At 42.6% G+C, this 22,264-nt stretch overlaps 1 long non-coding RNA gene across 1 annotated transcript; it reads right to left on the reverse strand.

Moving 5' to 3' along the window:
- Window positions 1-72: 72 nt before the first annotated feature.
- LOC133236197 (uncharacterized) lies at window positions 73-22,260 on the reverse strand. The gene is made up of 3 exons (XR_009732780.1): window positions 22,199-22,260; window positions 6,984-7,576; window positions 73-166 (listed from the first exon to the last, which is right to left on the reverse strand). It is a non-coding gene; the product is annotated as an uncharacterized LOC133236197 (long non-coding RNA).
- Between the last annotated feature and the right edge of the window lie 4 nt (window positions 22,261-22,264).

Genomic DNA, 22,264 nt, shown 5'->3' on the forward strand with positions numbered 1-22,264 from the left:
TGCGTAACCCCGAACCTAAAGTCTCCTTTTCTCGGGCTCTTCGTGCTGATGCCTGTAAGCATGGGGGACGAGCTTTCTGTAGGGCAGGCACAGGATCGACAGGAGGACAGGAGGCAGCCTCAGAGGATGTTGGTAAACACTTGTGAGCACCTCCTCTGTGCAGATACTGTGGACACAAACAAGTCACGTGATTCGTGATTCTTCATTGCTCATGTGTATAGGGCACCTTGCCGTGTGCAAAGCACTGTGAAAAGCACTTGAGGTTTATTTCATTTATGCAAAAAGGAGTATATAGTCTAATGGAGGTTAGAAAATGGACGGGAAGTTCAGCACTAGATGAAAGCCTGGCGACATCTAGTTCAACACCCTCATTGTTCACAGAGGAAAACCCACCCAGGCCAAGGCCAAGGAGGGGTCATCAAGAGCAAGAACTAGAGGACAGGCCTTCCACAGCCTGGCCCTTCACTTAGGTTTTGGTTTGGGGTTATTTTGTTTGGGTTGGGTTTTTTTGAGGTTTTGGTGGTGGTAGTTAGTTTTTCTCTTGGTAACCTTACTGTGAAATGTCTTAAGAAAGGCAGCTGACTGCATTTTTCTTCTACAAAGAATGGACTGGAATGGTAATTTCTCCACCAAGAACATCTCCCTAGGATTCGTTGGAGAGTGTTTCTTGGTTTCAGTCATTAGGAGCTACATTAGGATCAAATTCAGCTACACGTAACAGAAACCAAAAACAACAGCTGGGTTCACACAGCATGGGGATTTACTTCTCGCTACCACGAGTGTCCAAAAGTAGGCAACTCAGGGCTGGTGTGATGAGTCTGTTTCGCAAAGTCTTTAGGAACCTGGACTCCTCCAGGTCTTCTTGGCCAAGGTGGTAGCTAGCACTCCAGCTACTATATCCATTTTCCAAGCAACAAGATGGATTAAAGAAAGCAGACAAGAAAAAGTGCAGGGAAATGTGTGAGCAGTATTTTATATAAGGTTCCTGAAGGCCACTCCATAATATCTCCTCTTGCAACTCACAGGCTAGGACTTAGTTCTGAGGTTGGGGGATTAGTCTATTCCAGGAGACTGTATGCCTGGCTCAGAATCAGGATTCGAAACCATGGAGGAAGGGAAGAACAGATGGCGTTATTTACAATAAGAACTTGTGAAAATGGAGACCAGACTTTCTGATAAGCATATGGGTATAGGGGATGGATCTGACTGAAACTCAAGTGATTGTTCATGCTCAGACTTAGAATTTAACTTTTTTCATAAAATGTGGACGGTATTTCTATATGATATTATTTGGACTGAGGTCATTCATTGTTCCCGAGGCTGGTAGAGAAAATAACTGACCTAGACTTGGCTTCATTCAAGAATTCTGTTTTTCATTGATGTAGAAAGTTAAGCATTTTCTGAAATATGTTTAATCATGGTTAGGAAATTGGTGAAAACTTTTCACTCGAATCTTGGCATTCTCTGACCTGCAGTTTATCTGTTCTTTCTGCGATCAGAACCTCTACCGTTCCACTTAACTAGGCCCTATTTCTGTTTTTATTCATCCATGAGGGGAGGAGAGTGGCACAGATTCCTCAGCTAGTCACCTTGTTGCTCCTAGAGGTGTGAATCTCATGTTGAGGGTTTGGCTTGTCTTGGATTGGACTTTGCACGTCAGATACTGCTTTGTAAAGCTTCAAGGATTGGAGTCAGAACCTAAGGCCCAGTAACTGAGCCCTTCATACCTCTCCTCAGGACTTCCAGTTCTCCCTTCCTGGTTGGAGACCATTTGAAAGCTGCTGCAGACGCCAAGAAGTCAATTTATTAGACTCACGATGAAAAAGGTGAGATTCACACAGGATCAGAGAACATCCAGCATGTTGTAAGTGACCACACTCTTTCGAGCCTGTGCCAACTTGCCAGGATAGCTGCAGCTAGAGCCTATCAGAGCATCTCCTTATTTTGGCAAAGGCTGAATTAGAATTCTTAGAAGCAAGGAGAATCCATGTTGATTTTGATTCAGCAGGTGATCTGTGAGCTGTGGCTTCTGAGTGATGAATGTGAAAGTCCCCTCTTGAACTGATAGCTGGAGGTGGGGAATCTGGAAGCCAGACCCTGAGACCCCGCTACTTGCTCTGAGGATACCAAGCCTGTCTCTATAATGACCCTAACACACCTGTCCTACCCCACCTAGCTGTCCGAGAGAGGAGAACCCAGACCTTCTCTTCAAGCCACTGGTCTCCATCCTTCTCCATCCCTTTAACCTATATTTAATGTGGGATTCTTAAAGACAGGATGTAGTTGGGCCTTGATCTCCAGTGTACTCTGACAGTCTCTTGATTTGATGCATTTGGGCCATTTACAAATGATATCGATGGGGTTGGCTTTAAGATCTATCATTTTATTGTTTTCTGTTTGTTCTCTTTGTTTTTTGTTTCTGTCTCTCCCCTTTCCTGCCACTTTTGGGTTATTTGAATATTTTTTAGTATTTCACTGTAATATGTCTATTCACTTTTGGTTATATCTCTGTTTTTTAAGACATTGCTCTCAGGATTATAATACACTAACTCCCTACAGTTAATATTTTATCACTTCGAGTAAAATGTAGATGCCTCTCAACCATATATTCTTCCCCTTTTATGTTAGAGTTGTTATGTAAATTATGTCAGGATACATTGAAAACCTTACCAGACACTGTTACAATTTTTGCTTTTAATAGTTACACATATTTTAAAGAACTTAGGAGATATTTACATTTATGTTCTTCCTTGATTGCTTCTGTTCCAAGTTTCCCTCTGCTATTATTTCCCTTCAGCCTGAAAAACTCCCTTGAGCACTTCTCTTAGAGGAAGTGTGTAGTCCTCTTAGTTTTCCTTCATCTGAAAATTGACTTTATTTTGCTTTCATTCCTGAATTTGTTCTCTCTAGATATAGTTATTTTCTTTCAGCACTTTAATGATGTCCCACTGTCTTCTCACTTCTACAGTTTCTGATGAGAGATCCATAGCAATTGAAATCATTGTTCTATATCTAAATAATTTTTTATCAGATTGGTTTTTTTTTTTTTAATTGTAGTAAAAGGTGCATACACATATTATAAAATTTGCCATCTTAATCGTTTCTGGGGAATGAGCTGGCAGTCTAGCAGTTAAAACTGCCAGGACCTGGGTTCAATCCCTGCTCAGGGAATTAAGATCCTACAAACCACGCGCATGGCTATATATATATAGTAGTGGTGTTGTTTAGTCACTAAGTCCTGTCTAACTCTTTGCAACCCCGTGGACTGTAACCCACTAGGCTCCTCTGTCCATGGGATTTCCCAGGCAATAATACTGGAGTGGGTTGCCATTTCCTTCTCCAGGGGTGTGTGTGTATGTATGTGTGTGTATTGTAGTGTTAAGTATATTCACACTGTTGTACAATCATCACCACCATCCATCTCCAGAACACTTTTCATCTTGACCTGAAACTTATTAATAGCTCCATATTTCCCCCTCTGCCCAGCCCCTAGAAACCACCATTCTACTTTCTGTCTCTATGAATTTGACCACTTTAGGTGCATCATATAAGTAGAATCATATGGTACTTGTCTCTTTGTGACTGGCTTATTTGACTTAACATAAGGTCCTCAAGGTTCATTCATGTTGTAGCATATGTTGCTGCTGCTGCTGCTGCTACTAAGTTGCTTCAGTCGTGTCCGACTCTGTGTGACCCCATAGACGGCAGCCCACCAGGCTCCCCCGTCTCTGGGATTCTCCAGGCAAGAACACTGGAGTGGGTTGCCGTTTCCTTCTCCAGTGCATGGAAGTGAAAAGTGAAAGTGAAGTCGCTCAGTCATGTCCGAATCAGTGACCCCATGGACTGCAGCCCACCAGGCTCCTCCGTCCATGGGATTTTCCAGGCAAGAGTACTGGAGTGAGGTGCCATTGCCTTCTCCGAGCATATGTTAGACTTCCCTTTTCAAGGCTGAGTAGTCCATTACATGCATATATTTTGTTTTTCCATTCATCACCAGTTGGCTTCCTTTTTCGTGTGTGTGTGGCTATTGTGAATATTCTGCTATGAATATGAGTATATAAATATCTCTTTGATACCCTGCTTTCAATTATTTGGGGTATATACCCAGAAGTAGAATTGACAGATCATATAGTAATTCTGTTTTTAATTATCTGAGGAACCACCATATTGTTTTGTTTCTGAGAGTGCTTTTAAGATATTTTTTCTTTCCTTTGGGTTTAATTATGTGTCTGACTGGGTCATTTTGTTTCTTTGGGTTTTGGAGGGTTTATTTGTTTGGTTGGCATTTATCCTGTTTGGGATTCACTGAATTTCTTGAATCTGTACATCTTTTAGTTCTAATGAGGTGACTAATTTCTAATTTTTTCTAATTTTTGCCACACCATGTAGCATTTAGTTCCCTGATCAGGGATTGAACCTGTGCCCCCTGTAGTGGAAGCACAGAGTCTTAACCACTGGACCTCCAAGGAAGTCCCAAGAATCTGTAATCTTACCTTTCACCAAAATTGAGAATCTTTCAGCTACATCTTAATTTTTTTTTTTCCTGCACCAATCTCTTACTCATCCCCTGGGATTCTAAAGAATGTTGGACCCACAGTCCCTAATACTCTTATTCATTCAGTTCAGTTCAGTTCAGTTGATCAATTGTGTCTGACTCTTTGCGACCCCATGAATCGCAGCACGCCAGCCTCCCTCTTTTAATCTTTTTTTCCGCCTTTCTGTTCTTCAGACTGGATAGTTTCTCTTCTTCAAGTTCATTGACTCCTCTTATGTCACCTCCATTCTGCTATTAAACCCATACAGTGAATATTAATTTCAGATATTGTGGTTTTGGGTTCTAAAACCCAAATTCATGAACCCAATCATTTCATAATTCATTTCATTTCATAATTCATTTCTTAATTTTTTTTTATGTCGAGCAATTTTGGATTGTATCCTGGACATTTTGAGTACCGTGTATGAGACTCTGTTATTGTCATTAGTCACTAAGTCGTGTCCAATTCCTTGCCTGCCAGATTCTGTCCATGGGGTTTCCCAGGCAAGAATACTGAAGTGGTTGCCATTTCCTTCTCCAGGGGATCTTCCCAACCCAGAGACTGAACCCACGTCTCCTGCATTGCAGGCGGATTCTTTACCGCTGAGCTACTGAATGAGACTCTGGGTCTTATTAAAAATCCAGCTCTCTTCCTGTTTTGTTCTTTATTGTTGTTGGCTGCACTGTGAGGCTTTTGAAATCTTAGTTCTCAGACCAGGGATTAAACCTGGTGAAAAATGCAGAGTCCTAATCACTGGACCACAAGGGAGTTCCATCCTCCTGTTTTTATAAGTAAAGTTTTGTTGGAACACAACCCTGCCTGTTTATTTACATTACCTATGGCTGTTTTGGCATAGCAACAGCAGAGTTGAGTAGTTGTGATAGACTGTATGATTCACAAAGCCTAAACTATGTAATATCTGTCCCTTTATGGAAACAGTGTGCTGACCCCTGCTCTAGAAAACGTTGATTTTGTTTTGTTTTAGCAGGCAATCAATCCAGTTAAGTTCAAACTGCAAGTTCTGTCTCTGTTTCTGTGGGCTGTCGTTCCAGTGTCATTTCAGTTTTTCAGACGCTTTGCTCGGCTGTTTAGGATTTCTTCTGATGATGCAAAAGTTGTGCCAGTTCACACACAGAATTAGGGGAGCCCCCTTCTCTAGCTGGCCCCTCTCTGGGACTCTCCCTGTCCTCTTCGGCTCACCAAGGCTTCGTTTCCCAGTCCATTAACCAGAATGACAGTGTTTCTCTGTAAATGTCAGCTGCCCACACTGCTGCCACCACTGCTGCAGAATTGAGGGCCACCCTTGGGGCCGGTCCAGGAGAGAGAGAGAGAAGTTTTAATGAGAATTCTGACTTGGAACGACCCTTTTCCCAAGTCTGGTCAGAGAGACAGGGTTTGTGAAAGAAATAAGTATTTGGTCTCTGCCTCCGGTTCCTGCCACAGAGCTCCTAAAGTCATTTAATTTTTTGAGAGATAGGGGTGTGTATAGTCAAGGCTATGGTTTTTCCACTAGTCGTTTATGGATGTGAAAGTTGAACCGTAAAGAAGACTGAACCCAAAGAATTGATCCTTTCGAACTGTGTTGCTGGAGAAGACTCTTGGGAGTCCCTTAGACAGCAAGAAGATCAAACCAGTCAATCCTAAAGGGAATCAACCCTGAATATTCATTGGAAGGACTGATGCTGAAGCTGAATCTCCAATACTTTGGCTACCTGATGAGCTGACTTGTTGGAAAATACCCTGATGCTGGGAAAGATTGAAGGCGAAAGGAGAAGGGGATGACAGAGGATGAGATGGTTATTGGATAGCATCACTGACTCAGTGGACGTGAATTTGAGCTAACTCTGTGAGATTGTAGAGGACTGAGGAGTCTGGAAGGCTATAGTCCATTGGGTCTCAATGAGTCAGGCATGACTTAGCAACCCAAAAACAACAAGGGGTGTTAGGATTATCTTTTTTCCTGACATTTGATCTTGACCTCCTAGTTTCTGATGCAGATCTCCTAAATCCCTTGGGATTTCCTGAGTGGTAAGAGCATCTTTTGTTCTAATGAAGTGACTCTTGGTGGGCTTCTGAATAGATTCAGGATGGGGGCCTGGTCACAAGAAAGGTTATATCATGATTAGAAGCTTGGAAACTTTCAGCCTCACCACCCATCCTCTGGGGAAGAGAGGAAGATTGGGGATTGAATTAATGATCAATTATGATGGCTCAGAGGTTAAAGGGTCTGCCTGCAATGTGGGGGACCTGGGTTCGAGCCCTGGTCCGGAAGATCCCCTGGAGAAGGAAATGGCAACTGACTCCAGTATTCTTGCCTGGAAAATCCCATGGACAGAGGAGCCTGGTAGGCTTCAGTCCATGGGGTCGCAAAGAGCCAGGCACTACTGAGCGACTTCACTTTCACTTTCACTATGCCTATGTGATAAAGCCTTCATAAAAAATCCTTACCAAAGAGGATCAGAGAAATTCCAGTTGAACACATCCATGTGCTGATAGAGTGGTGCTCCCCAACTTCACAGGGACAGAAATTGCTCCATTCAGCTCCCTTCTTTCCAGACTTCCATTTATGTACCTCTTCATCTGGCTGTTACTTTATAATAAACCAGTAAAGGTAAGTAAGTGTTTCCTTGAGTTCTGTTTTCTTGAATTTCTGATATAGCAAATTATCAAACCTGAGGAAGAGGTGGGTTATGGGAACCCCTGATTGGTAGCTAGTTATTCAGAAGTAAAGATGGTATCCTGAGACGTGTGACTGGCATCTGAAATGGACAACCTTGTGGGAATAAGCCCTGAATCTTTGAGGTCTGCATTAACTCCAGGTAGTTAGTGTCAGAACCGAACTGCAGGACACCCAGTTGGTGTCTGGACAGTTAAGAGAAATGGTTGGTGTGGAAAAAAACCCCACACACGTCTGGTGTCAGAAGTAAAGCTGTGAGAAGAGTAGAAGAAACAAGAGTTGTTTTCTTGTAGGTTTCTCTTGAAGTTTTTGCTGACTCTGCTACTGTGAACTCCCCTACAGAGGGCTTACTCTCTGGTCAAAGCTGTGAAAGAAAAAAGGAAAAAAATTTTGAGATACCCAATACAGATAGCTTCTCCAAGCTCCCCAACTTGCTTGCTTGTTTACTTTGCACAGTTATCAGGTAGTTGTACTTTGTCCAGAATATTTAGTTGTAACTGTTGGCAGAGAGACTGCAGTGGGCTTATTCCATCTTGTCCAGAACCAAAAACCCTTCCAACCTTTAGTGGAAAAAAAAAAAAAACCGACAACACATTTTACGTTAAGACCCATATAGATACATACACAAATATGAGCAACATCTCACAAACAGCACCTGCCCTCACTATTTGTGATGGCCTCTGACCTGTTCTATTGTATTCCATTTTTCAAAAATAGTGGTCAAGAGTCTTTGTTGTTCAGTCACCTAGTCCGGTCCGACTCCTTGAAACCCCATGGACTGCAGCACACCAGGCCTCCCTGTCTCTCACCATCTCCCAAAGTTTTCCCAAGTTCATGTCCGTCATGTGATGCCATCCAGCCATCTCATCCTCTGATGCCCTTTTCTCCTTCTGCCCTCAATCTTTCCCAGCCTCAAGGACTTTTCCAGTGAGTCAGCTGTTCGCATCAGATGACCAAAATACTGGAGCTTCAGCATCAGTCCTTCCAATGAGTATCCAGAGTTGATTTCCCTCAAGATTGACTGGTTTGATCTTGCTGTCTAAGGGACAGGAGTCTTCTCCAGCACCACAGTTCAAAGGCATGAATTCTTTGGCGCTCTGCCTTCTTTGCGGTCCAGCTCTCACAACCACACATGACCACTGGGAAGACCATAGCCTTGACTATATGGATCTTTGTCGGCAGAGTAATGTCTTTACTTTTCAACACACTGTCTAGGTTTGTCATAGCTTTCCTGCCAAGAAGCAATCATCTTCTGATTTCATGGCTGCAGTCACCATCCACAGTGATTTTAGAGTCCAAAAAGAGGAAATCTGTCACTATGTCCATCTTTTCCCCCTATACTTGCCATGAAGTAATGGGGCTGGATGCCATGATCTTTAGTTTTTTTTAATACTTAGTTTTAAAAGATTCATTACTGAGTGTTAACCTGTTTGAAAAACACAACTCCAAATATTATGGAAATAGAGAAGGCTGCTACTAGCTGTAATAAATGTAACCACATTTCAATAAGTCCTGAATAATAAATACTAGAGCTGATAGTGCAATAAATTTATGAGTCCAAAAACATGTGATGAAAATTGCATTATTACCTTGGTTTGTAGAACTCAAGCTTCTGCAAATGATGAACAGCCCCACTCTCACCCCTTTCCTCAACCCTGGACAAAGGCACACTAAGTTACGAGTCTTCGTGATTTTTGTAGTCCCAGAGTAGCCAACTTACAGTGATTTGATTCAACGGTAAGTCACCCCAGGCCTGATTTTATATTAGATGCTTGATACCATGTATTACTTCCAAAAATAAACACTCTGAAGCCAACTCTGCAATGAGAGGAAAACAAGGCAGTAATTATTGATACCTGATTCTCACTGCCTTCTTTCCTTCTCTCTTTCCTACCTCCTCACTCCCCTTTAATAGAATCAGATGGGTAATAAATATTTGAACCAGGTTGTAGATGCTTAAAGAAACAGCCAGGGCCCAAACAAAAAAGGAAGAAGTTTGTTTCCTACAATACTAATTTCAAGTACCTCCAAATCATCCACCCTAATTACTGATTACAGATAACTGCAGAATATAATAAATTCAGTGACTCCTGAGTACTTCCAAAATATAATAAACTTGATTAAAGGTTTCAGACATGTAACTCTATACTTGAAACCCCATGTTTACATAAAATAGCACTTAATAAACAAGCCATCCTAAGCAGATGGTGCCTTTCCCCCTCCTCGCCTACTTCGGGTTTTCTAAAAAGTTCCCTTTCAAAAATAAAAGACATCTTCCCTTGATTTTTTCAGCATTGAGTCTTCCATTTTGGAGATGGGCAGAGAAGAGATGATGGGAGGATAAATGAATAAGAAAAAAGTAGAATTAAAGAGAATGTAGAGCTGTCAGCCCCACCTCTCCACCCCTGCCCCCCAACCCCCAGAGACAAAGGCTGGATCACCCCATCTGGGGCCTTAACTCTCCAACAGTCACACCCTGAATTCCTCCAAGTCTAGGAGAACCAGTTGTGCATTCACTGTTCACCCCATCCCCAAGGTGACTAAATGTAGCAGTCTATTGAAAAATTGACCTGTTTCTGGAAACTGGCTGATTAACCAGGGACTACATTTTCCAGCCTTCCTTGGATGTAGATGGTGTCATGTGACTAGTTCTCTCCAGTAAAATACGTGTCCCTTTTGAGATAAGACAATTAAGCAGGTGTGCCTTCTCCATTTTTCCTCCCCTGTTTTGCTTTCTGGATGCAAACGAACCCAAGCCCTGGGGAATAGAGAAGCCACAGAATAGAAGTAGTTGGAGTTCCTGGGTGATTTAATGGAAGGCTGTCCACCAATCAGAAACACTGCACTGAATAATTATTTGAGTAAAAAATAACCTTTACTGTGTAGAGCCACTGAAATTTGGAGTTTGTACATTACAGCAGCAAGCATTACCCTAACTAGTATATGAAGCAGTGCGTGTGTGGTAAGTCTCTTCAGTCATGTCTGACTCTCTGTGACCCGATGGACCGTAGCCTGCCAGGCTGCTCTGTTCATGGATTTCTCCAGGCAAGAATACTGGAGTCGGTTGCCGTGCCCTCCTCCAGGGGATCTTCTGGACCCAGGGATTGAACTTGTATCTATTATATCTCCTGCATTGGCAGGCAGATTCTTTACCACTAGTGCCACCTGGGAAACCTGTATAAAGCAGACAATTCTCCGAAGGTAGCCCTCACACACCCTCCCTGTTCCAATTTTTTAAAACTGTATAACAAACTATGCCAAAATTAAATGGCTTAACACAACCATTGGATTATGCTCACAAACTCTGTAGGTCAGGAACTCAAATGGGGCATGGCGGAGATGGTTTAAATCTACTCCATGATGTCTAAAACAAGACTGGAAGCAGGCTGTGGCTCAGATCATGAACTCCTTATTGCCAAATTCAGACTGAAATTGAAGAAAGTAGGGAAAACCACTAGACCATTCAGGTATGACCTAAATCAAATCCCTTATGATTATACAGTGGAAATGAGAAATGGATTCAAGGAATTAGATCTGATAGAGTGCCTGAAGAACTATGGACAGAGGTTTGTGACATTGTACAGGAGGCCGTGATCAAGACCATCCCCAAGAAAAAGAAAGGCAAAATGGTTGCCCCAGGAGGTCTTACAAATAGCTGAGAAAAGAAGAGGAACTAAAGGCAAAGGAGAAAAGGAAAGATATACCCATCTGAATGCAGAGTTCCAAAGAATAGCAAGGAGAAATAAGAAAGCCTTCCTCAGTGATCAATGCAAACAAAAAGAAGAAAACAATAGAATGGGAAAGATGAGATCTTTTCAAGAGAATTAGAGATAGCAAGGGAACATTTCATGCAAATATGGGCACAATAAAGGACAGAAGTGGTGTGGACCTAACAGAAGCAGAAGATATTAAGAAGAGGTGGCAAGAATACACAGAAGAGCTATACAGAAAAGGTCTTAATGACCCAGATAACCACAACGGTGGAGCCAGACATCCTGGAATGCAAAGTCAAGTGGGCCTCAGGAAGTGTCACAACGAACAAAGCTAGTGGAAGTGATGGAATTCCCTCTGAGCTATTTCACATCCTAAAAGATGATGCTATTAAAGTGCTGCACTCAATATGGCAACAAATTTGGAAAACTCAGCAGTGGCCACAGGACTGGAAAAGGTCAGTTTTCATTCCAATCCCAAAGAAAGGCAATACCAAAGAACTACCACACAATTGCACTCATGTCAGTTCAGTTCAGTCACTCAGTCATGTCCGACTGTTTGCGACCCCATGGACGGCAGCATGCCAGGCCTCCCTGTCCATCACCAACTCTCAGAGTTTACTCAAACTCATGTCCATTGAGTCAGTGATGCCATCCAACCATCTCATCCTTTGTTGTCCCCTTCTCCTCCTGCCCTCAATCTTTCCCAGCATCAGGGTCTTTTCCAGTGAGTCAGTTCTTTGCATCAGGTAACCAAATTATTGGAGTTTCAGCTTCAGCATAAGTCCTTCCAATGAACATTCAGGATTGATTTCCTTTAGGATGGACTGGTTGGATCTCCTGGCAGTCCTAGGGACCCTCAAGTGTCTTCTCAAGCACCACAGTTCAAAAAGCATCACTTCTCTGGCGCTCAGCTTTCTTTATAGTCCAACTCTCACATCCACACATGACTACTGGAAAACCTATAGCCTTGACTAGACAGACCTTTGTTGGCAAAGTAATGTCTTTGCTTTTTAATAAGCTGTCTAGGTTGGTCATAACTTTTCTTCCAAGGAGCAAGTGTCTTTAATTTCATGGCTGCAGTCACATCTGCAGTGATTTTGGAGCCCAGGAAAATAAAGTCTGCCACTGTTTCCACCATTTCTCCATCTATTGGCCATGAAGTGATGGGACCAGATGCCATGATCTTCGTTTTCTGAATGTTGAGCTTTAAGCCAACTTTTTCACTCTCCTCTTTCACTTTCATCAAGAGGCTTTTTAGTTCTTCTTCACTTTCTGCTGTAAGGGTGGTGTCATCTGCATATCTGAGGTTACTGATATTTTTCTCAGCAATCTTGATTCCAGCTTATGCTTCATCCAACCCAGGGTTTCTCATGATGTACTCTGCATATAAGTTAAATAAGCAGGGTGACAATATACAGTCTTGATGTACACCTTTTCCTATTTGGAACCAGTCTGTTGTTCCATGTCCAGTTCTAACTGTTGCTTCCTGACTTGCATACACATTTCTCAAGAGGCAGGTCAGGTGGTCTGGTATTCCCATTCTCTTTCAGAATTTTCCACAGTTTGTTGTGATCCACACAAAGGCTTTGGCATAGTCAATAAAGCAGAAATAGATGTTTTTCTGGAACTTTCTAGCTTTTTTGATGATCCAGTGGATGTTGGCAATTTGATCTCTGGTTCCTCTGCCTTTTCTAAAACCAGCTTGAACATCTGGAAGTTCACAGTTTACGTATTGCTGATGCCTGGCTTGGAGAATTTTAAGCATTACTTTACTAGCGTGTGAGATGAGTGCAATTGTGCAGTAGTTTGAGCATTCTTTGGCATTGCCTTTCTTAGGGATTGGAATGAAAATTGACCTTTTCCAGTCCTGTGGCCACTGCTGAGTTTTCCAAATTTGCTGGCATATTGAGTGCAGCATTTTCACAACATCATCTTTTAGGATCATCTCATCTCACAGGCTAGCAAAGTAATGCTCAAAAATCACCAAGCTAGGCTTCAACCGTACGTGAACCAAGAACTTCCAGATGTTCAAGCTGGATTTAGAAATGGCAGAGAAACCAGAGATCAAATTGCCAACATCCATTGGATCATAGAAAAAGCAAGAGAGTTCCAGAAAAACATCTATTTCTGCTTCACTATGCCAAAGCCTTTGACTATGTGGATCACAACAAACTGGAAAATTCTTAAAGAGAAGGGAATACCAGACCCCTTTACCTGCCTCCTGAGAAATCTGTATGCAGGTCAAGAAGCAACAATTAGAACTGGACATGGAACAACAGACTGGTTCAAAATTGGGAAAGGAGTATGTCAAGGCTGTATATTGTCATCCTGCATATTTAACTTAGATGCAGAGTACATCATGCAAAATGCCAGGCTGGATGAAGCACAAGCTGGAATCAAGATTGCTGAGAAAAATATCATTAACCTCAGATATGCAGATGACACCACCCTTACAGCAGAAAGTGAAGAGGAACTAAAGAGCCTCTTGATGAAAGTCAAAGAGGAGAGTGAAAAAGTTGGCTTAAAGCTCAACATTCAGAAAATGAAGATCATGGCATCTGGTCCCATCACTTCATGGCCAATAGATGGAGAAATGGTGGAAACAGTGACAGACTTTATTTTCTTGGGCTCCAAAATCACTGCAGATGTGACTGCAGCCATGAAATTAAAGATACTTGCTCCTTGGAAGAAAAGTTATGACCAACCTAGACAGCTTATTAAAAAGCAGAGACATTACTTTGCCAACAAAGGTCTGTCTAGTCAAGGCTATAGTTTTTCCAGTAGTCATGTATGGATGTGAGAAAAAAGAAAGTGAAGTCGCTCAGTCGTGTCCGACTCTTTGCGACCCCATGGACTATAGCCTACCAGGTTCCTCCGTCCATGGGATTTTCCAGGCAAGAGTACTGGAATGGGTTGCTATTTCCTTCTCCAGGGAATCTTCCCGACCCAAGGATCGAACCCGGGTCTCCCTCATTGCAGGCTTACGTTTTACCATCTGAGCCACCAGGGAAGTCACATGGATGTGAGAGTTGGACTATAAAGAAAGCTGAGCACCGAAGAATTGATGCTTTTGAACTGTGCGGTTGGAGAAGACTCTTGAGGGTCCCTTGGACTACAAGGAGATCCAACCAGTCAGTCCTAAAGAAGATCAGTCCTGAATGTTCATTGGAAGGACTGATGTTGAAGCTGAAACTCCAATACTTTGGCCAAATACCCTGATGCTGGACAAGATTGAAGGCAGGAGGAGAAGGGGTCAACAGAGGATGAGATGATTGAATGGCATCACTGACTTGATGAAAAGGAGTTTGAGCAAGCTCTGGGAGTTGGTGAGAGACGGGGAAGCCTGTTGTGCTGCAGTCCATAGGGTCGCAAAGAGTCGAACATGACTGAGCGACTGAACTAACTGAACTGACTGACTGACCATGACGTCTGGGGCCTCAGTAGAATGACTCAAAGACTGGTATCCTCTAGGGGGTACCTTTAATCCTGTGGCTGGCATATTAGTTGGGACTTCAGCCTATTGGCCAGAACATGTACATGTGGCTGTATCAGGTGACCTCTCCACTTCCTCACAGTTGACTGGATTCTAAGAGCATCCCAGAAAGCCAGGTGGAAGCTGTATCACCTTTGATGGCATAGCATTACTTCTGCTGGAGTCACATACCCACCAGATTCAAGGGAAGGAAATAGAGATGCCATCTTGCAATGTGAGGAATGTCAATATCACATTGTGAAAGTGCAGGGCATGGGCGATCTTGTTGCAATCATCTTGGAAAACAATCTGCTGCATTTTTTCTCCATATTTCTCCCCTCCTTTTCCCGTTCTTCTTCCTGCCCTGTGCTTCCTCTTCTTGTCATTTTCCTTTCCCACTCCCCAAACCTCTCCTTTGCCAACTTTAACATTCTTCTGCTCTGTTCAATTAGCATTAATTGGATGTACGTAATGAGACAGGTGTTAGATCCACAGATACAGATAACACCCTACTTCCTTATCTGCATCCTGCTCTCTTGCTCTCTCCATTTCTCCCTCTTGGGATGAGTATAAGGCAAAATTTCTTACCCTTACCACTATTGACATTTTGGACTAGATAATTCTTATTGTGGGGACTATCTTGTGATTTGTAGGGTGTTTTGATTCCTGGGTCGGGAAGATCCTCTGGAGAAGAGATAGGCTACCCACTCCAGTATTCTGGGGCTTCCTCCGGGGCTCAGCTGGTAAAGAATCCACCTGCAATGTGAAAGACCTGGGTTTGATCCCTGGGTTGGGAAGATCCCCTAGAGAAGGGAACAGCTACCCACTCCAGTATTCTGGCCTGGAGAATTCAATGGACTGTAGTCCTTGGGGTCACAAAGAGTCAGACACAACTGAGCCACTTTCACTTTCACTTCACAGGAGAAGTGGAGTTAATAAAGTCCTCAAATCTTAGAAGACAGTAACTCCAAAGTGTTTTCACCATGCACTCTTAGTATCAGAACAAAGTTTGAGCATACAATCTGACATATGAATATTTACTTATTCATGTAAAGTCTACACATATTCCCTACGTTCTTTTATGTAAGTAAAAAGTATTCACAAAAGTGGACATTTAAAATATTTATTGATTTTTGGCTGTGCTGGGTCTTTGTTGCTGTACGTGCAAGGTTTCTCTAGTTGCGGCAAGAGGGAGCTACTCTTGGTTATGGTGCATAAGCTTCTTATTGCGGTGGCTTCTCTTTTTGCAGAGCACAGGCCCTAGGTGCACTGGCTTCAGTAGTTGAGGCTCACTGGCTAGAGTGTGGGCTCAGAAGTTGTGACACAAGGGTTTACTTGCCCCATAACTATGGGATCTTCCCAGCCCAGGGATACAACCTGTGCCTTCTGCATTGGTAGGCGGATTCTTAACCACTGGGCCACCAGGAAGTCCCCCAAGTGGACATTTTTAAAAGAACAGGATAAAATCCTAATTAGATATCCTGATATATTCTTTCCACAAGCAAATGGGCTCATCTTGTGCGCTCCCTGAGATATGGACATCCCACCTTAGAGACCGCTGCTGGACTGTAATGAATGCAGCTTTGGGGCTAGATAGATCCAATCTCACAGCCCTGGCTTCAGTCCCCTGTGCTGCCATTTATTAGTAGAGTTTCACTCATTGATTCAATAAAAATGCCAGGAATGCAATGGAAAACAAGACATAACCCCTCAAGAAGCTCATGGTAATGAGATCGAGGGCAACCCAGGAGCCCCAGGTTCCTCACAGGTAAATGGATGCAGGATGGTAAATGAGAATCAAGTAAGATAATATACAAAAATCATGTAATAGGTACTCAAAAATGTACCTACTGATTCATTGCAAGGCCATCTGTGATAGTGAAAGAACTGAAAAGAACCCAACTGTCTATCAGTAAGGGACTGGTTCAATAAACAGTGGTGTATCCGCACAGTGGAGGAGCACACATCTGCAAAGGGGAAGGAGGACTATATGCATATGCTGCTATGGAGTGATGGCTGTGATACATTGTTAAATAAGACAAGTAAGGCGCAGGCATGGGAGAAGGTTGACTGCATAAAACAAGGGAGATCTTTTTAGGGTGATGAAACTATTCTCTGTGATGCTATGCATGACACTAGACATTGCCAAAACCTGTAGAACTTTGCATTCAAAAGAGTGAACCTTTGAATATATATAAATTTAAAAAAATCATTTAGGCGGTCGGGGATTTCAGATAGAATGCTGCTGCTGCTGCTGCTAAGTCACTTCAGTCGTGTCTGACTCTGTGCGACCCCATAGACGGCAGCCCACCAGGCTCCTCCGTTGATGGGGTTTTCCAGGCAAGAGTACTGGAGTGGGTTGCCATTGCCTTCTCCATCAGATAGAATGCAGATGGTGGCAAAAGAATCTAACTGTATGAAACAGTCTCTCTGAAGGGGGTGGGGGGAAAGGGTGCTGACCTAAGTAACTTTGGAAATGAGTTAAGTCTTTGAGACTAAAGGCAAAAGACCTGCATGTAAGTTGTATAGTGTAACTGATAAAGTTGTTTTCCGTGGGTGTATGGGTTTACAATTTTGAAACCACTGTACGTGTATACTGGAACTGATGATTAAGTAAATGGATGGCACATGGTGGGAGCCAGGCTTCTCACTTTTGGAGTAGTGGAAGGTCACAGGTAAGCAAGAATGATCCAGCAGTAATGCATTAGCATTGTAAGACATCAATATGCACATGTTTAACTCACAGATGGAGATATATATGTATGTTTATGTTTATATGTATGTTTGTGTTTATATTCATGTTTATGTGTATACTTATGTTATTACATAGACACACAGCATACATGCTTGCATTCATACATATTCATTGATATAGGGATATAAGTGAAAGTGGCTCAGTCGTGTCTGACTTTTGCGACCCCTTGGACTATACAGTCCATGGAATTCCCAGGCCAGAATACTGGAGTGGGTAGCTTTTCCCTTCTCCAGGGGATCTTCCCAACCCACATATCTTACCCAGGTCTCCCACATTGCAGGCAGATTCTTTACCAGCTGAGCCACAAGGAAAGCCCAAGAATACTGGAGTAGGTAGCCCATCCCTTCTCCAGGGGATCTTCCTGACCCAGGAATTGAACCAGGGTCTCCTGCATTGCAGGCAGATTCTTTACCAACTGAGTTATCAGGGAAGCCCATATGGATATAAAAGGGTTAGTATTCACATGTATGGCTTCCCAGGACATATACTCATTGCTCTGCCAGTTGAGAGAACCTAGATGCCAAGAACATCCCAGTAGCAATGAGCATACCTGGCGCCTAGATCCTGGTTTCTAACACCATTTTCCAATAAAAGGAACCAGCACTCCTTGGGGAAATGGCTCATACCAGGTTGAGAGCATCTTACACTAGGAAGTCAAGTGCTCAGTAAAACACAATGATGGAAGTATGCCAAAGGAACAATGTAGCCAGTAGAAAGAGCTCTCAACAGCCAAAGTGGGAACAGTTTGAGTAACAAAGTGGTATTGGATTATAGCACAAAGTATAAAATAAGTATTCATGAGTTCATACTGATGTCAAAAATTACTTGATAAATAAGTAGGGGAGAAGAGACAAATTTCTCTTGCAGAAGAATTCCAAGTAATTTATGTGGATACCATGCCCTTAAGGAAGTGGAGCGTAACTCTCAATGCATGTGTGGGTTTTGCAATGATTTCCTTCCAAAGAACATGGGTATAGAAAAGAAAGGCAAGAGTAACTTCACAGTAGAGAAACGTGACAAACACCACCTCAGCCAGGTGATCAAGATTAACATCAATAGTAATAATTCACGTTGATAGCATGTACCCTTAATGTGCTATGAGAACGGCAACTTATCTCTGTGGTCATCCCCCCCCAAACCTATTACCCCAGTCTAATCATGAGAAAAATATCAGCCAAGTCCCAGGTGAGAAATAGCCTACAAAATATCTAGCCAATATTCCTGGAAACTGTCAAATTCATCAAAAATAGGGAAAGTCCAAGAAACTGTCACAGCCAAGAAGAGCCTAAGGAGACATGATAACTAAATGTCAAGCTGGCCTTCAGGTGCACTTGCTGTTCCTGGGACAGAACACTAAGATGAGAAGGGGGGACAGACACTCATTCAAAGCTTAGGGAGGCATCTCCATGAGTGCAGGTGCAGCTCCCACCAATTTTCCTGACTCAAAGGCACACAGACAAAATGTTCCAGGCTGGGACTGAAACCTAGTTAGGAAACCAGTTCTGGAAATAGACCCGAACTGGCAGCCTCCACCACTATGTAATTTGTTACTCTGGGAAGATTATTAAGCCTCTCTGTGCCCCTTTTCTCATCATTCCTAAAGTAGAAATTATAATTGTAGCCACCATCATTATATTGTTTATGAGAAGCAAACAGGATAAAGTGCATAGGGTGCTTGGCCTAGAACTTGACACTTAGCTCTCAATAAATATTATTGTTGTTGTTCAGTCACCCAGCCCTGTCTGACACTTTGTGACCCCATGGACTACAGCACACCAGGCCTCCCTGTCCCTCACCATCTCCTGAAGTTTGCCCAAGTTCATGTCCACTGCATCAGTGATGCCATTTAGCCATCTCATCCTGTGATGCCATCTTCAGTCTTCTTCTCAATCTTTCCCAGCATCAGGGGCTTTCCCAATGAGTTGGCTGTTTGCATCAGATGACCCAAATACTGGAGCTTCAGCTTCAGCATCAGTCAGTCCTTTCAACAAGTATTTGGGCCTGATTTCCCTCAAGATTGACTGGTTTGATCTCCTTGCTGTCCAAGAGACTCTCAAGAGCCTTCTCCAGCACCACAGTTTGAAAGCATCAAATCTTTGGCATTCTGCCTTCTTTACAGTCCAGTTCTCACAACCGTATGTGACCACTGGGAAGACCACAGCCTTGACTATACAGACTTCTGTCAGCAGAGTAATGTCTCTGCTTTTCAACACACTGTCTAGATTTGTCATAGCCTTCCTGCCAAGAAGCAAATGTCTTCTGATTTCATGGCTACAGTCACTATCCACAGTGATTTTAGAACCCAAGAAGAGGAAATCTGTCACTACTTCCACCTTTTCCCCCTCTATTTGCCATGAAGTAATGGGGCCAGACGCCATGATTTTCATTTTTTAAATATTTAGTTGTAAGCCAGCTCTTTCACTCTCCTCCACCATCATCAAGAGGCTCCTTAGTTCCTCTTCACTTTCTGCCATTAGAGTGGTATCATCTGCATATCTGAGGTTGTTGATGTTTCTCCCACCTATCTTGATTCCAGCTTCTAACTCATCCAGCCCAGCATTTCTCATGATGTGCTCAGTGTATAGATTAAACAAACAGGCTAACAGCAGACAGCCCTGTTGTACTCCTTTCTCAATCTTGAACCAATCAGTTGTTCCATACAGGGTTCTAACTGTTGCTTCTTGACCCACATACAGGTTTCTCAGGAGACATGTAAGATGGTCGGGTATCCCCATCTCTCTAAGAGCTTTCCACAGTTTATTATGATCCACACAGTCAAAGGCTTTAGCGTAGTTGATGAAACAGAGGTAGATGTTTTTCTGGAATTCCCTAGCTTTCTCTATGATCCAGAGAATGTTGGTAATTTGATCTCTAGTTCCTTCACTGCCTTGTCATGGTGAAAGGGCTTGCCATAACTCAATGAACCTATGAGCCATGCTGTGTAGGACTACCCAAGATGGACAGGTCCCAGAGGAGAGTTCTGACAAAATATGATCCACTGGAGGAGAGAAAGGCAAACCACCCCAGTATACTTGCCATGAGAATCTCATGGACTGTATAAAAGGCCAATAAATGTTAGCCATTTATTATCTCATTTTGTATGATTCATTATTTAGTATATATATTTTCTGCCAACAGAATTTAAGAAAATTGTTAACCACATACCGAAAAATTAAAAGACGAAAGAGGGCATTGAGTTATTAACAGACGTAGTTACTACAGGGAGCAGTTACAAGACTATGCTGGAGAATCAAAGGAAAGAGTCTAAAGTTGTTTGTTTTTTAATTAATAGCTTTGTTGAGGATAATTCATAAAATTCATCCATTGGTGGATAAAGAAGATGTATATATATACAATAGAATATTACTAAGGCATAAAATGGAGAAGGAAATGGCAACCCACTCCAGTATTCTTGCCTGGAGAATCCCATGGACGGAGAAGCCTGGTAGGCTGCAGTCCATGGGGTCGCACAGAGTTGGACACAACTGAAGCGACTTGGCAATGGCAGCAAGGCATAAAAAGAATGAAATAATGCCATTTGCAGCAACATGGTGAAACTAGAGATTATCATATTAAGTGAAGTAAGTCAGAAAGAGAAAGACAAATACCATATGATATCACTTTTATTGGAATCTAAAAAAAACACACAAATGTTTACAAAACAGAAACAGACTCACAGAAAACAAACTTATGGTTACCAAAGGGGAAGGGTAGGGAGAGAGAGAAATTAGAAGTTTGGGATGTGCAACTGCAAACTACTGCTGCTGCTGCTGCTAAGTCACTTCAGTCATGTCTGACTCTGTGCGACCCTGTAGACAGCAGCCCACCAAGGCTCCCCCATCCCTGGGATTCTCCAGGCAAGAACACTGGAGTGGGTTGCCATTTCCTTCTCCAATGCATGAAAGTGAAAATGAAGGTGAAGTCGCTCAGTTGTGTCTGACTCTGTGCGATCCCATGGACTGCAGTCCACCAGGCTCCTGCGTCCATGGGATTTTCCAGGCCGGAGTACTGGAGTGGGGTGCCATTGCATTCTATGCAAACTACTATATATAGAATAAATCACATGGTCCTACTGTATAGCACAAGAATCTATATTCAGTATCCTGTGATAAATCATAATGGGAAAGAATATATATGTATAACTGAGTCACTTTGCTGTGCAGCAGAAATTAACACAATATTGTGAATCTATATATCAATAAAATTTAAAAAAAAATCCATCAGAAATGCATGCTTCAAGGATTTTGCAGTAAATTTATACTCATCACTACAATCCAGTTTCATTTTCACTTATTTACTTATTTTTAATTGAAATATAACTGATGTACGATATTATGTTCCAGTGTATACCACAATCCAGTTTTAGAACAATTCTATCACCTCTGAAAATTCTCTCGTCTATTTGCATTCAGCCCCCTGGCTTCCACACTTAGCAGCAGGTAACTGCTTTCTGCCTGGATAGATTTGCCTAATAAAGTCTAAGTTTTTTTTATACTTTTTTTTTTTTTTTGCGGGGGGGGGGGGCGGGGAGAGTGGCGGGGGAAGGGTGAGTCGCCCGGCTACACTTGCAGGATTTTTTTTTTTTTTTTTGGCAGGATCTTGATTCCCCAACGAGAGACTGAACTGTGCTACCCTGTGTCAGTGAAAGTGAGGAGTCCTAACCACTATGCTGCCAAGGGTTTCCTTTTTTTTTTAATATTTTTTTTCAGTCTAAGTTAAAAAAAATAGTTAAAGGAGATGGTGCAAAAGAGGTGCTATTTAAAGCAACTTTGATTTAAAACATCACAAGTTAAAAGTTGTTTAATAGTAGGTCATACTTTTAAATAACTTAAAGTTATAAAGCAAAATTTTTAAAAAGGAAGGAAAGTGAGAAGAGACTCCAGTTTGTGGAGGCTAAGACTGGGGTAAGGGTTCTACAAAGGGTGGTCAAGGTGTGACAGGAGCATTAGAGTGCCTGGGGCGGGGGTGGGGGGGCAAATGCCGCACCTTGGGCTAGACCACCGTCACCTGGCCTAGACCACCTCACCTGGCCTACATCACCCTCACCTGGGCCACCGGCCGCCAATCGCCCTCCTCTCGCGCAGGCGCAGTGACTCCCGCTTGCTGGCGGGG

Source organism: Bos javanicus, chromosome 23 (assembly GCF_032452875.1).
Source record: "Bos javanicus breed banteng chromosome 23, ARS-OSU_banteng_1.0, whole genome shotgun sequence".
In the NCBI taxonomy this organism is placed as follows: Eukaryota; Metazoa; Chordata; class Mammalia; order Artiodactyla; family Bovidae; genus Bos; species Bos javanicus.